This window comes from Dermacentor variabilis, chromosome 4 (genome assembly GCF_050947875.1).
Source record: "Dermacentor variabilis isolate Ectoservices chromosome 4, ASM5094787v1, whole genome shotgun sequence".
Classification (NCBI taxonomy): domain Eukaryota; kingdom Metazoa; phylum Arthropoda; class Arachnida; order Ixodida; family Ixodidae; genus Dermacentor; species Dermacentor variabilis.
The window spans coordinates 27,183,485-27,196,854 of record NC_134571.1 but is presented as its reverse complement, the minus strand read 5'-3'; positions in this window follow the sequence as shown (position 1 = coordinate 27,196,854).

The window sequence follows — 13,370 nt, the reverse complement described above, 5'->3', positions numbered from 1 at the left end:
TGTAATTATTCTTTGTGTGCTATTGTGAAGAACAAGACAATTTTTTGTAATTTTAATCGAGAATCCATAAAGACGGCAATTGCTCCGTTTTCCCATTCTTAAAATTCTCAGAGGGTTAAAGTTCTCAAAGGGTCCAAAACCAACACTGTATACCATATAGGAGCAACTAGGGTCACTAGGTTGTGGCACTGGGTAGTGGGCTGTTCACTGTGGCACTGGGTACTGCTTGAGCACTGAGATGTTCACTGAACCTCTTTGACGCCATCTTCTCACCAAGTATACGCTGTTCTTGAATCACAAAAAAACTGAAATTTCTCAGATGTTGGGCCTGCTTGATATCATCCAGCAATCTTCTGTGAATATGTATTTCACACACGAGCTAAACGCAGACTTCGTGGTGGTGCCACTAGATGGTGCAGCTTATCCGGAAAAGAAACGTGAGAGAGGAGCCAGACTTCACACGCGCCTCGCACATGACGTGCGTCTGCGGTGTTCATTTTCAACATCATTTGACAATACTTCCTTTCCACCAACACACCATCAGCATAGAGTGAGCTCCCTTAAAATGCACCTATCACAAAGACGTAACAGGTTGTCCGCTTTATAGTTGCTTAACGTTTACTTGCATGCATGGATGTTATTCAGGCAGTTCGTTACCTTATCAGAATTTATTGAAGAGTGAGCAGTTTGTTTCTTGTTCGGTTGGCATAGTGAAAGAGCTTAGCATCCGTCCAGTACATACGAGAACTACAGAATAGGTTAGTCGAGGCTCAACAGACGTATCGGAGTGACGTTCTCGGGTAATTTATTACAGCACCCGAAAGGTGCATTTCAAGCCTTTTCAATTTAGAGAGAATGATGCACGAAGCCTTTTATTTTTGAATAATCGCACAAAACAATGGCCGCATAAAGATAACAGCGGCTGTGAGTGGTGGGGCATCAATAAATGAACAAAAATAAAAAAAGAACACTAGCTCGCCTTGCTCGCCTCCAGGTATATGCAAATGCAGTACTCAGAAATTATCCGGAATGGATGTTTAGTATCGTTTCGCGAAAGTGTATGTGTCGGTGCATGCAACGTAAGCGGCACCCGTTCCGAGTAAAGCTCGTTTTACAGTCACGATTGGCTTAAATGCTGCGCTGCGAGGTGCTCGCGTGCAGATTGTCTGACCCAGTACGCAGTTTGTTGCTGATTATGAAATGATGAGGCAAACTAAGCACCGACTATTCCAAACATACAAAATAAACGCCATCGACTAGGAAACAGAACAACAAGAAGAAAAAGTATGGCGTAAGGGGAGAAATATTGGAGAAATCAAACGTTGCAGTAATGTGTGTGTGTGTGTGAAGTGATTTTTGGAAAGGAAACGGAAGAGATGAGTGCAGCGCCGTAACTGTCTCTCACAGGAGGACACCTCAACAGCACTGCACGGGGAAGGGGGAATGGGAAGAAAAGGATGAAGGAGAGAAAGACTGGACGAACGTGGGAAGGGGGAAAAAAAGAATGTGAGTGCGGGGCTCACAGCCGCGCTCTCAAGTGCGCCGCATTGCAGTAGTCTAGCAGTGCCGAGAGAGCGTGCTTCACGATGGACGAGTGGGCTGCAGGGAATAGCAGCGCGGTCGCCGTATCGTAAGTCAGTCCCAGTCGTCGATAGACTGTACACAAGTCCGTGCGCTCCACATCGAAGGCAGGGCAGCGAAGTAGCAAGTGGTCGAGCGTCTCCGTATCGGCGCAGTTGCTGCACGCGGGGTCGCCAATTCCCTGCAGCCTGTGCGTTCTAGCAGCCGTCCTGTAGCAGCCGACGCGCAGGCGAAGCAGGAAAGAGCGGTCCGCCCGGGAGAAGCCCACGCGGGGGAGGAGCCGAAGTGACGCACCCGGGGCGACGCGCTGGTCCGGGTGCTGCGCACGGAGAGTTCGCAGAATGGTTGCTTTGGCCACGTCGAAGCCGCTGACCGAGGTAGCGAGGGGGAAGCGCAGGGAGTGAGCCTGCTTTGCGAGAGCGTCCGCGGCTTGATTCCCTTGCAGGCCGATGTGCGCTGGAACCCATTGCAACGCCAAATCGCAGCCCTGGCTGACGAGATGGCGGAGCTTTGAGCCGACGCGCTGCACCAATGGAGGTCCAAGGAAATCCTTCGCCAGCATACACAGTGCCGCGCGCGAGTCCGAAAGGATCGCGGCAGAAACAACACTGCGCTGTTGAAGCAGGAGATCAGCTGCTAGGTCGATCGCAGCAAGCTCGGCCACCGTCGACGACCACACAGCACGAAGGCGGCACTGCCGTGTAGCGCAAATTTCCGGCGCCGTGCACGCTGCAGCACCAGAACCATCACTCGCCACGGAGCCGTCGGTGTAAACGAGCAGCCGGCCCCCTAGGCGCTCGTGTAGCAGTGCGGCCGTTTCCTGCTGCATAGCACAAACAGCTGTTTGACGCTTGGACTTGACGCCTGGCACCGTGGTGTTTACATCGAGTAGCGCGGAGGCGTGCGGCGATACCGGCAGTGGTAGGAGTTGCGGCGTCGACGCGACGAGTGCGCTGAACTCGGTGGCACGCTGGCCCATGCCCGAGCCCTCGAGGGTGTGGAGGCGACAAACGAGGCGTTGTCCCTGTGGCGAACGTTGAAGGCGCTCGATGTGGTTCATCGCTTGCTTCCGTGCGCGAAGTGAGGGCGGCCAGTCTCCCGCTTCGGCGAGAGTTGCTCCTACTTGCGAGTTGCGAGGAAGCCCGTAAAGTTGGCGAATTACGGTGCGGTGCTCCATGTCGATGGCGTTCCAGTTGGTGGCTCTGGCGTTCGTGAGGGGAAGCGCATAGAGTGCTCCCGTTGTTGCGACAGAGTTGTAAACTCGAAGCGCAAGTTGCGGTGTACAGCCACGACCACGGGCGAGCAGGGAGCGTGCGGCGCCAGCCACCTTCTTAGAATTCTTGCAGATCTGGGAGACGGCGGCGTTAAAGTTGACCCGGTAGTCGATGTCAAGTCCGAGATAGCGCACTTTTCTCTGCCACGGGAGGGGGCTTCCGCGCAGCGTGAGACAAGGCATTTCGAAGCGCGCACGGGCACGGGGGTGTACCAACAACGCCTCAGTTTTCGACGCCGAGAGCTGGAGCCCTATGCTGGCGAGATATTCATCGACGGCATTGATCGCCGACTGCAGGGATTCTCGCACTTGGAAGCCGAGGGACGTAGGCCCGCACGCGAACAGTGCAATGTCATCGGCGTAGATCGCCACGTGGACTTCGTGGGCAGTCATCTTGGGGATGTAGTCAGGTAGTCTTGCCAGAGCCAAGTTAAAAAGAAATGGGCTGATCACGCTGCCCTGGGGAACCCCGGAGGTCACGCTGCGAGGGGCACTGAGCGTGTCACCAACTCGCACTCTGAGCGTGCGGTCACTGAGGAAGGCCGCGATGTAGTCAAAGAGGCGGCCGGTGACACGTAGCTCACGGAGGGCTTGAATGATGGTGGTGTGAGGGAGACCATCAAATGCGCGTTGCACATCGAGCAGCACGAGATATCCGGCTTCTTGGCGACTTGCTGCGTGCTCGAGCGTAGCTACGACGTCCGCGAGCGAGTCAGCTGCTGAGCGCAGTCGCCGGAAACCGCTCTGTTCAGGGGCGAAAGCGTCGAGGGCGGAGGCAATCCACTCAAGGCGGCGCAAAGCCATGGCCTCCAGAGTTTTGCCGGCTACCGAAGTAAGCGACACTGGGCGATAGGAGCTGACGCTCGTGGCAGCTTTGCCGCGCTTGAGAATACGGACGACGATCGCCTCTTTCCAGTCAGCAGGAATAATGCCACTGCGCCAGACGGCATTGAAGGCATTGAAGGGAAGGGAGCGGTGGTTGACAAAGTAGCGCACCCGATTCCTTTATCAATAACACGGTGCTAATTAAGAGTACTGAAAAACGAATTGGGCATGCCCACCTGGTTTATAGAAGGTACTGAGGAATTGATAGTTTAAGAAGTGGGCTCTATTCTCAAATACAAATTGGATGTAGACCTTTCAAGAAATACACACGAAGCACATAACAATTTATCATTTAAATATATGTCTCTACCTACGCGCTGCCCAAAATGCCACCTCCCGCTATACAGAACCCAAACTGCCGCCCCCATACAGTTTCCTCTTAGAAGTCACCTACAGGTTTGTAGCAACTTACCATCCTTCAAATGAATAAGCAATGCAGTCACTATTCAAACATTACAGACAGTTTTTGCGCGTGCGCGCTTGAAAAAGCGTTTTTCCAGCAGTGGTTTTACTTCCATCAATTGAAGCGAGTACCCACACCTTCTGTTCTTTCAGCACGGTGCTTTATTGGACGAAAAGAAGAAAGAGAAACTTTTGCCGCAGTTTCACATGCCATATGCATGATTCGGTGCACTTCCTCGGTGGCTGCTTAATTGTGAACAGCCGAAATACTTCGATGAGGCACCGGCCTTCGCTTAGCTTCTTTTTGCGCGTCTCGTTAAAATTTCTACCTCGCGGTGTCATATGTGCTCTCCGTCACATTCCGTTCGAGCACTCGTGAGCTCGAAATCGATGCTTAGCAAACGATCCCGTTCACATAGCCAGAAAAAAAATTACACAGCCAACTCACGCTAGGTGCGCGCATATTATTTTATCCTTCCGCATGTTCATTATAGGCTTTCGCAATTGTAGGCGTAGACAGCATACATTGAGGAAACAGCACACTAAAAAAGCTACGACACAAAGTGTGCTTATTACGCAACGGGCGCATATGAATAAATTCTAGAGTAGTGCCCTTAGTTAATTCGCTATAGTTTGCTTAATGGGCAAGTTGGAGTATTTTATTTATCTTTCAGTTTGTCACGGTGGCATGTTGTTTCAGTAAATGTGTGCAGTTCCTCTTCGTGAAGAAGTTGCCTATAAATGGTTAGTAAAACGTGTTGTCCATTATTAACTCTTTGTAGGCAGTGGGCTGGTCTATGCGCATTGCCACACCTGTAGGCACTTTCTATCTTGTAACATTTGTCCCTGGACACAATCACAAAAAAATGTCGAGCGTCCTCATGCGGACGCTAGAATACATAATCATAAACTGGGCAGCCCGCTAGCTAGGCGGAAAAACAAAGGGAAATAAAGGCAGACATGCGCAGCAAAGATGCTGCACTTAGAATTGCGGACATGTGCCTTTCTTGTCCAGTGGGTTTTCTGCCTAGCTTGCTGGCTGCCATGTTTATAGCTATATAGTGTACCGTTTAGCAAATTAGAAAACAACTTGGCGCAATTATTTTAATTCAGCTTTTATAAAGATGGTTGCTTCACAATCTTAATTCATGCGAGCTTTCTAACAATGTAGCCCATCTCGGACGATTCAGTACAAATGTGAAACGTAATAACTCTTTCATATTACAATAATTCCGTTTTGTTCACGGCTCATTCCGCGCGCTCTCAATATTTATTAGCAAAGTTTGTGAAACATACATATTTCTTATAAAAATAGTGTTATTTCTCAAATTCCAGGTCAATCAGACGGGCTTGGTTTTTATACTTTCGCAGTTTCATGACTTCAAAAATGTGCATCAGAGTCTAATATTTTGCCTGTAAAAACTTGTGTCATACAATGAGGAAGAAAAAACTCATTTCTGCTACCCCTTGCCCCCTGCGTAGGGTAGCAGACCGTACAAGCAAGTGTGGTATTCCTTCCTTTCTTTGTTTGTTTGTGTGTTTCTTTCTTTCTTTCTTTCTTTCTTTCTTCCTCCCTTCCTTCCTTCTCCTTCCTTCTTTCCTTCCTTCCTTCCTTCCTTCCTTCCTTCTGCTCTCTAGTTGCAGGTGAAGGCGGGAAACTTACTAATAAAGGAGGGACCTCAGTATGCACTCGCTATTCTGTGCTCAAGCGCTCCCGAGCCTGTCTTTGAGAACGAAGGCGTGTTCGGGCTGCAGTGACGCAACCAGCTCAAGTAGCCACAACAGGTCAGACAGTCATGTAAGCTTCGTTGCCAAGATCCAGTTTTACCGCGGAATCAGCTAACACGCTATAGGCAGCTGATGGAAATTAAATAAAATTTTGTCCTATGCTTTGACGATGAATTACGGTTGTCGTCGCTTATTTGCTCGTATAATACGAGCCAGCTGCATGCCGAAAACACAACCGACAGCTCTCCAAAAGTGATTAAGACGCACACCTCAGTATTGGTATTTATTTGCAGCGTGAAAGCGAAAGTTCACGTAAAGGACAATATTATGGAAGCAATTCCGTCAGGCGTGCTGAAACCACGTGTGCTGCTTTGTAAATAATAATATTATGTGCAGGTGAATTAATGCTTACTTATACGTTCGGCTGATGCTTTTCAAATATTAAGCTTAGTTTACCTGCGTAATCTGAGCTGATCAAGGCGATTGAGAAATTGATTGGCTTTGTGATGCAGCTGTGTGACACATGTGTTACGCCATAGCATAATTCCTTTCTTACGCCATGAAATTGATACAGAATGTCCAGACTACTATAATTTGCGGCCATTTATTTAAGGCTAAGAAGTTAAAATATCCTTATTCGTAAGCATAACTAACGTGCTCTGTTCCCACGTTGCAACTGCTGGACATCAGCGTCGCATGGCAGATGCATTTACAAACACGCGCACCACTAACAACAATATTTTGTATTCCTGAAACTTTATATGTCCTACATCTCATTCAGATGCGCGTTGTTCAATGTTTCAGATACTATTTTAGACCGTTGTGCAATGAGCTACGTACATTTTTCAACCTGTAGTTGCGCAAATCCTTGCCGGACCCAACTAAGCTCTATTTCAACACCCAGAGCTTTTGTTCTCTCGCTTCTTTTTCCCAGATAAGTATATTTTATTTCTCATCGTTCTTTCAGAACATAAACAGATGTTAATCTGATAGATTACACGCAGGTATTGCGTACGTAGGCCGGTATAACACAACGGCTTGTCATTTATCGCCTGCAATAATTTATGGAAATTTAAATTATTCCGGGGAAAACTAATGCATCCAACGAGCCGTGCTGCTTTGTATGGCAAGCTGCTTAGCGAAAGAAAAGGGAAGGTTCAGTTTACAGTTTACTTGAAGCAACGACGAACGAAGGCTGAAGCTTTTCTAGGTGATTTTTTGCTGCTGCGATTATTACGCTTGTACACTATAGAGAACGGCTGCTAATTCCAAATTATTAAAATCAGCCCATTCAGCTTCAGTGCCTAAAGCTCTGGCAGCGTCCCGGTTCGCTATTGGCCGCATCTCTTGAGGGAGAAACAGATTAGTGTACGCAGTGATCGCGAAAATAATTAAACCAAGATGCTGGGTGTAAGGTGCGTACCGGCCAATCAGCCATGCTAACATCTCCAACCCTGAAGTCAGCATCTTTCGTTAAAAAATAAGTTTCAAAGTGCAACTATTTTAGCCTATTTTTCTTGAACGCTGTTCTATTTCCCTCTGAGCAGTGCGCATTTGTTTATTTCTATATAAGCCAGGAAAGCGATTTTGAATCTTGGCAACGGACGCGGGCGAATGACGGCGCCTACGGCGGACATCAAAACGAGCGGAACAGAGCACCCATAAGATATGACTTCCAAAAAATTAAAAAAATTATCAGTGTATTTTGTGGATTTGTGCCTCTGTCTCACAAAGTAGCAGTCAGATGTTTTACTGCTCAGCCATTTCACTTTTTTTTTATCATCGGTATTTATTTCGGCGAGCTAACATCGTGCACAAGTATTAGGCAGGCAAAAGCAAAACTATCACTTTAGAAATAAACGAAAGCCCGATTGGTAAGAATAGTAACCAATAAAGAAAACGAGTATAGTTGCCCCTAAAAGAGAGATAGCGACAAACTACTAATCAATCGAGGATACCAGTCTGGTTAAAATCCTCGGTCTTATTGCCTTTCATGCTTCTAATATGAACTGACCTGTTAAAACTTGGCCACTCAAAAAAAGAATTCTTGTATATTCTGTCAACTGTCGCCGTAGCGCCGATACAACAGAGCATTGGTTTCATAGTTGGGAAGACGCAATATTTTTGGGGGACGTCTTGAGTAAGAACTTTGAATAAAAAATATTTGAATTCGCGTTACGTTCGATATTTGATTGCACCCGATGGGCCCTTTGATATGTTTTTACTAATGGGTCTACAAACTTTACGGAAGACGCCAATGTTGAACCACAACGCTGAGCCCATTCTTTCTTTGTCTCTCAGCCATTCCACAGTTGTTATACAGAAGGGAGCGCGGCCACGCCGCTATCTGCTATATGAAAATCGGGTGCCATACTGTGCTGCTTGCGTATGAACAACCCCGAGCTGAATGAATCTAAGTGAATCCAGTGGTGAAATGCGAAAAGCAGGACAGGAAAGAAGTGGAACATATAGTCGTGCCTCCTCACTTTAGCAGCGGGGAACGTTGATTGTTGTTCCTCTGAACAAATGGCACATTCCCATCGTGGGGGATTGGCTGCTGATTGGGGGGGGGGGGGGGGGCTCCACGAACCGTGGAAGATGATCTACATTGCAGGGAAGGTTGGTTGGTTGATCTGTTTACCACCGGCTAGTGTTATGTCTTCCATACATAAGACAATGTGAACTAGAGACGACATTGGGTATGTCCCAATACTCGGAGAAGACGACTATACAGAAAGTTAAGGCCGACGCTGGTAGCGGCGGTGGTGGTGGTGGTGTTGCAGCAGGTGGGGTGGTATACATAGCCGGCACTTGTTCCTCCTGAGCATGATATGAGTTTCACTATGTGTGCCACCAGGTGTCGAAGAGCCCCGTGTCTCGCATGAAGGCCGATAGCGCCCACTTAATGCCTGGTTCCAGTTCTGACAAAGTCGGCAAAAAATATTAAAGCTTCGTGAAGGTAAAATCAAAGCCGAAAAGAATGAGTTTACTTTGCTGTCCGAACAGGATGGTGGCTGATCAGAATGCTTGGAGAACTCAATGTAATCATCGTCTGCGCACAAGAAAGCGTAGTCGCCCTTTTCTCATGCGCTCAATATAAGCTGTACGTTGTGTTTCTTCTATATAGATCCGCACATATTAAATAACGGTAAAGAAATAGAGATAATATGTTCTTTTTTAGCTTTTTTGTTATTGATGCGAGCCGGGTCAAGTTGCCGAGATGTCTTCCATCTGATGCGTCCCATAACTTGGGCTCGGAACTGTCTTCTTAGCTGTCAATGTCGACTGTCTCTGATGGAGCGCAGAGTTATATGGGCTCCTATACCAAATTTTCGAGCTTCAATTAAGTATTCTAAGTTAAACTGTATGCATCGCACAGCAAGCTGGCACGAAATAAGCGCATCCGGTGAGGTCGAAAACCTGTATTTGATATTTTTTTTATTTCGCAATTGGACAAGCAGCCTGACAACCCAGAGTAGTGAGGAATTGAATTCACATTCCCGGAAACAGCTCCCTTCGCGTAACGGATGCCGACCTGCCATGCTTTTGTAAAATACAAACACCTAGAAGCGATTGCTGATGCAAATACGCCATGGCTACCGTGCGTCGTGTGTGCACGTGCGCGTGTGTGCATGTGTATGTAACTATATTGGGCCCTGTACACTAAGCGATAAACTCAGAATAACCGCCCGACCATGCCATGGCCCTTTTAAAACGCCCCCATTGAGAAAGCTTTTTTTTTTTTTTGAAGGCGGATTGCTAGCGCACGTATTTGAATGTTTAATCGAACCGATACCAGACCACACAGTGCAATGCTTTCAGCGTATGATAGTTAAGCCGCTATCGCGTCACCGTTCTGCAACATGGGCGAAATCGCCTTTATTCTTTTTGTATGCGCAGTCAGATAAAAGCACGTCACTTTTATTACTTTCATAGGTACTAATAGTAATCTGGCATTTGGGACGATACTAACGAATAAATATCAACATTTTTACAAACTCTTGCGCTACGCATTCTTGCATTTCTCCTAGGGTCATGTTTTCGTAAATTAGTCAGTGTACGCATGGCGCCTTAGATGCTCCAACGTGGCCGACACATCCATGGCGATCATTTTTGCTTACTATCTATTAAAATAATGAATGTAACGCTTAGTATGTTTCAAGAAACAGACTGCAAAATAAAATAGCATTCTTCCTAGGTAAAAAGCTTGTTCACTGATTCTTTCTGAGTTACGCATTCATGTTCAGTTATCTCTACATGACCAAACATGGTCATCTAACACACATGTCTTCTCGTCTTTCTGTGCGTCAAGGTCTTAGATTTCAGCGCATAGACTAATGCTGCCATCACTTTGAATAAAGCGCACGTGATCATGCCTTTCGAATGACTTACAACTATAAAAACAATGACAAGCATACATTCCCCATAGAAGAACGCAAGAATAATTATTTCAAATCTTTTCCCTTTAATGCAGCCGACTTGCCCTAATTGCTTTTTCTTGTTATTGACATCTACAGAAATGTAGGTAAAGTAACAACGACTGAAAGTTTACTTCTTCAGCTGAAAAAAAAAGAAATGGTTGTGCGAAAACAAGTATTAATGTTTCCACGCCTCATTGCTTCCTACCAAGGGTCGCCATTCGCTCTTGCTCACTACGAGGTGCAGAGTATGGACAAAGAAATGCGGATGTTTTCCCATTAGGTCTCGAGCAAACAGTGGCACGTTGACACGAGCAGGCACCGAGAAGAAAGAGGAAAGAAAATAAAGCAAACGGCGGTTGCCGAAGAAACAACGGCACATATAAAGCGAACAAAAATGCCGAACAAAAAGCTTCTGCGACATGAACTGGGTGTGAGTATAAGCCCTAAGAGAAGGAGCGGATCTGCTAAGCGACGAAAGCCTCAGGCGACAGTGCGGCGTGACAAGCAGCGAGAAGACACGAGAGAAAGCGTTCATAGGAATAGGGCGAACAGCGGGGGGTCGGTAGAATCTGGACATTGTGGAATTGAAAGGCTGAATGATTGGCCTAGTTCACTCGTGCAGCGCTAAGCGAGAGAGCGAATAGGAAAACTGAAGTAGCTTGGTTGTTTGACTCTTCCATACCTCTTGCTCTTTGTCTGTTCTCTACTTTCTACCTACACCATGCGTTGAAACCCCGTAGGCGAAGCATACCAGGAAGAAATAAATGTGCCGTGATGCTGGCCAGGCAGATAACACTAGAAACGCGACACAATTGTTATTCCCATTTTCGTCAGCAACTTTTATAGCTAGTAATCATATAGCGCAGTTTGGCGATTTCAAAAGCGCTCGCCGAACTTTTTGGTAGTTGTGTCCTGACCTCGATAGCTCTGACTCCAACACCAAGTAACCCTATATATATATATATATATATATATATATATATATATATATATATATATATATATATATATATATATATATATATATATATATATATTTATATATATATATATTTATATATATATATATTTATATATATATATATATATATTTATATATATATATCGAAGCTACAGATGTATTCTATCAAAGAATCAGCAATACCATTTTCAATCAGCGTTTTGGAGGGCTTGTAAAGGGAACGGACCAAGCCTGCGGCATTTGCTGTTTTAAGGAACAGCGCCCATTAAAAAAAAATATTACGCTGGAACTGTTCTTAAGGCCAAATGCCAGTCCACCGTGACGTCGAACATAATACCAAAGGCAGCCGGCCAATGCCAAACTACCCTAACGAACGAAACGCTTTGTGAATTCTGACCCAGGCTCTTGGCGCGGACTAAAGCGTCAATATCAACAGTGTAAACGACCTGTTGAACCTCCTGTCCTCTCTGTGAACCAGAAAGAGAAATTTTCGGTGGCCTTAAGTTATTGGTAAATATCTTGGCCTAGTCATGTGCATGGCATGTGCTTCATATGAAAAGGGTGAATGACAAAAACCACAATATTTCATAGGAATGAAAGACGTTCGAAATGATCAATAAAAATGCTCTTTATGAGCGTCTCCCAAAAGCAGCAGTTTGCTAAACCCATATTTGCGACGCCATGCTCTTCTACATACATACTGGCTAAGTGTTCTTGGATATTTGAAATGAGAGTAATAGCTTAGGAAGGAGTGCCATAATCTATGAATAAAGCAGTGGAAAAAAACAAAGGCACATAAACTTTTTTTCGAAAAGAAATCACAGTAGAATGTGAAGGGGTTAATAGTGATCTGAATAAAAACTGCCGCCAGGAAGACATTCATCCTCAAACGTAAAAATATAAGACGAGTAGCTGAGCCCTGCTAAGCTTTGTTTTGGCTATCATAAAAGAAAAAAGAAGGACAACTAATCCACAAGGCCAAGAGCTCTCCCGTTACGGATGACAATAAACGGTGTCGGCTCAGAATGACCCTGCTGTGCGACGTCTTATCGACGCCATCACGAGGTGCCCAACTGGCAAGCTGTCGTAGGTTCGAGGCGTGTAGTGAACAGCTTACCAGCTGAGAGAGAGAAACGCTGCGTAATTTAAAACTAACGAAAAGATCAATAGGTCTCTTACTCTTCGCACTCTCCTTTTTATCTGTTCTTCATAGATTCAGCGCCAATTTATGGCTCCTGCAGACGCGTCGATGTGCTTTGCGCGGAAGGCTGTCGACGACATAACAGGCGGGCAGGGCGACAATACAGCGCTGTAAGCGACGTCAAGCTGTCTTTAGCAGATGTCAGATTTTGCCGGTATTTGGCGCAGAGAAAGTAAACACGCTCAATGAGACTGTGGTAATGATTAGTTACAGAAGAACTAAAAAAAACGAAGCATTATTGTCATCTATCCCACTTGTCACTTTGCTACAGCCTTGATCCTTCCGGAGAAAAGGGCGAAAAAGAAAGTGAGGAAGACAGGAAGTAAGCTTCATACACCGAAAAAGACGCAAAACACCAAGGAAAAGACAGGCGAAAGGAAAGGGCGTCACCTCGCAATTAACAACTCGCTTGTCTTTTCGTTGGCGTTTTCCGTCTCTTTCGCTGTATGACGCATGTACCAACTAGCCCAACAACAAGTATTATCAGGGACGTAAGCTAAATAATTCCTGCTGTTTCATGTGGTCATATACACCACATCAACGGAATGAAAGCCACATGCCCACGCGATAACAATGGCTGATACTTCACGAGATAGTTGGGACTGGCCAGAGATGCTAACGTGGTGTTCAAACGGCTTCTTGGTCTTTCTTAAACAGAACACGCAAAAAGTACCTGTTAATGAACCGTTAAACCTTTACTAACCAAAATGTAGTACACATGTGCTAAATAATAAGCTTAAAAGCCACTATCCCTCGTGAGCGAAGCACGCCACAGAGCGTGCACTTGAAATATATATCTCGATTATTAAAGGTTCCGAGTGAGGAACACTAAAGCTTCAAATGCGCGAAATCTCGGGATATATGCTTTCTGTTTTGAATTATACCCACATAAGAAGCATATAACCTTATGGCTACCAG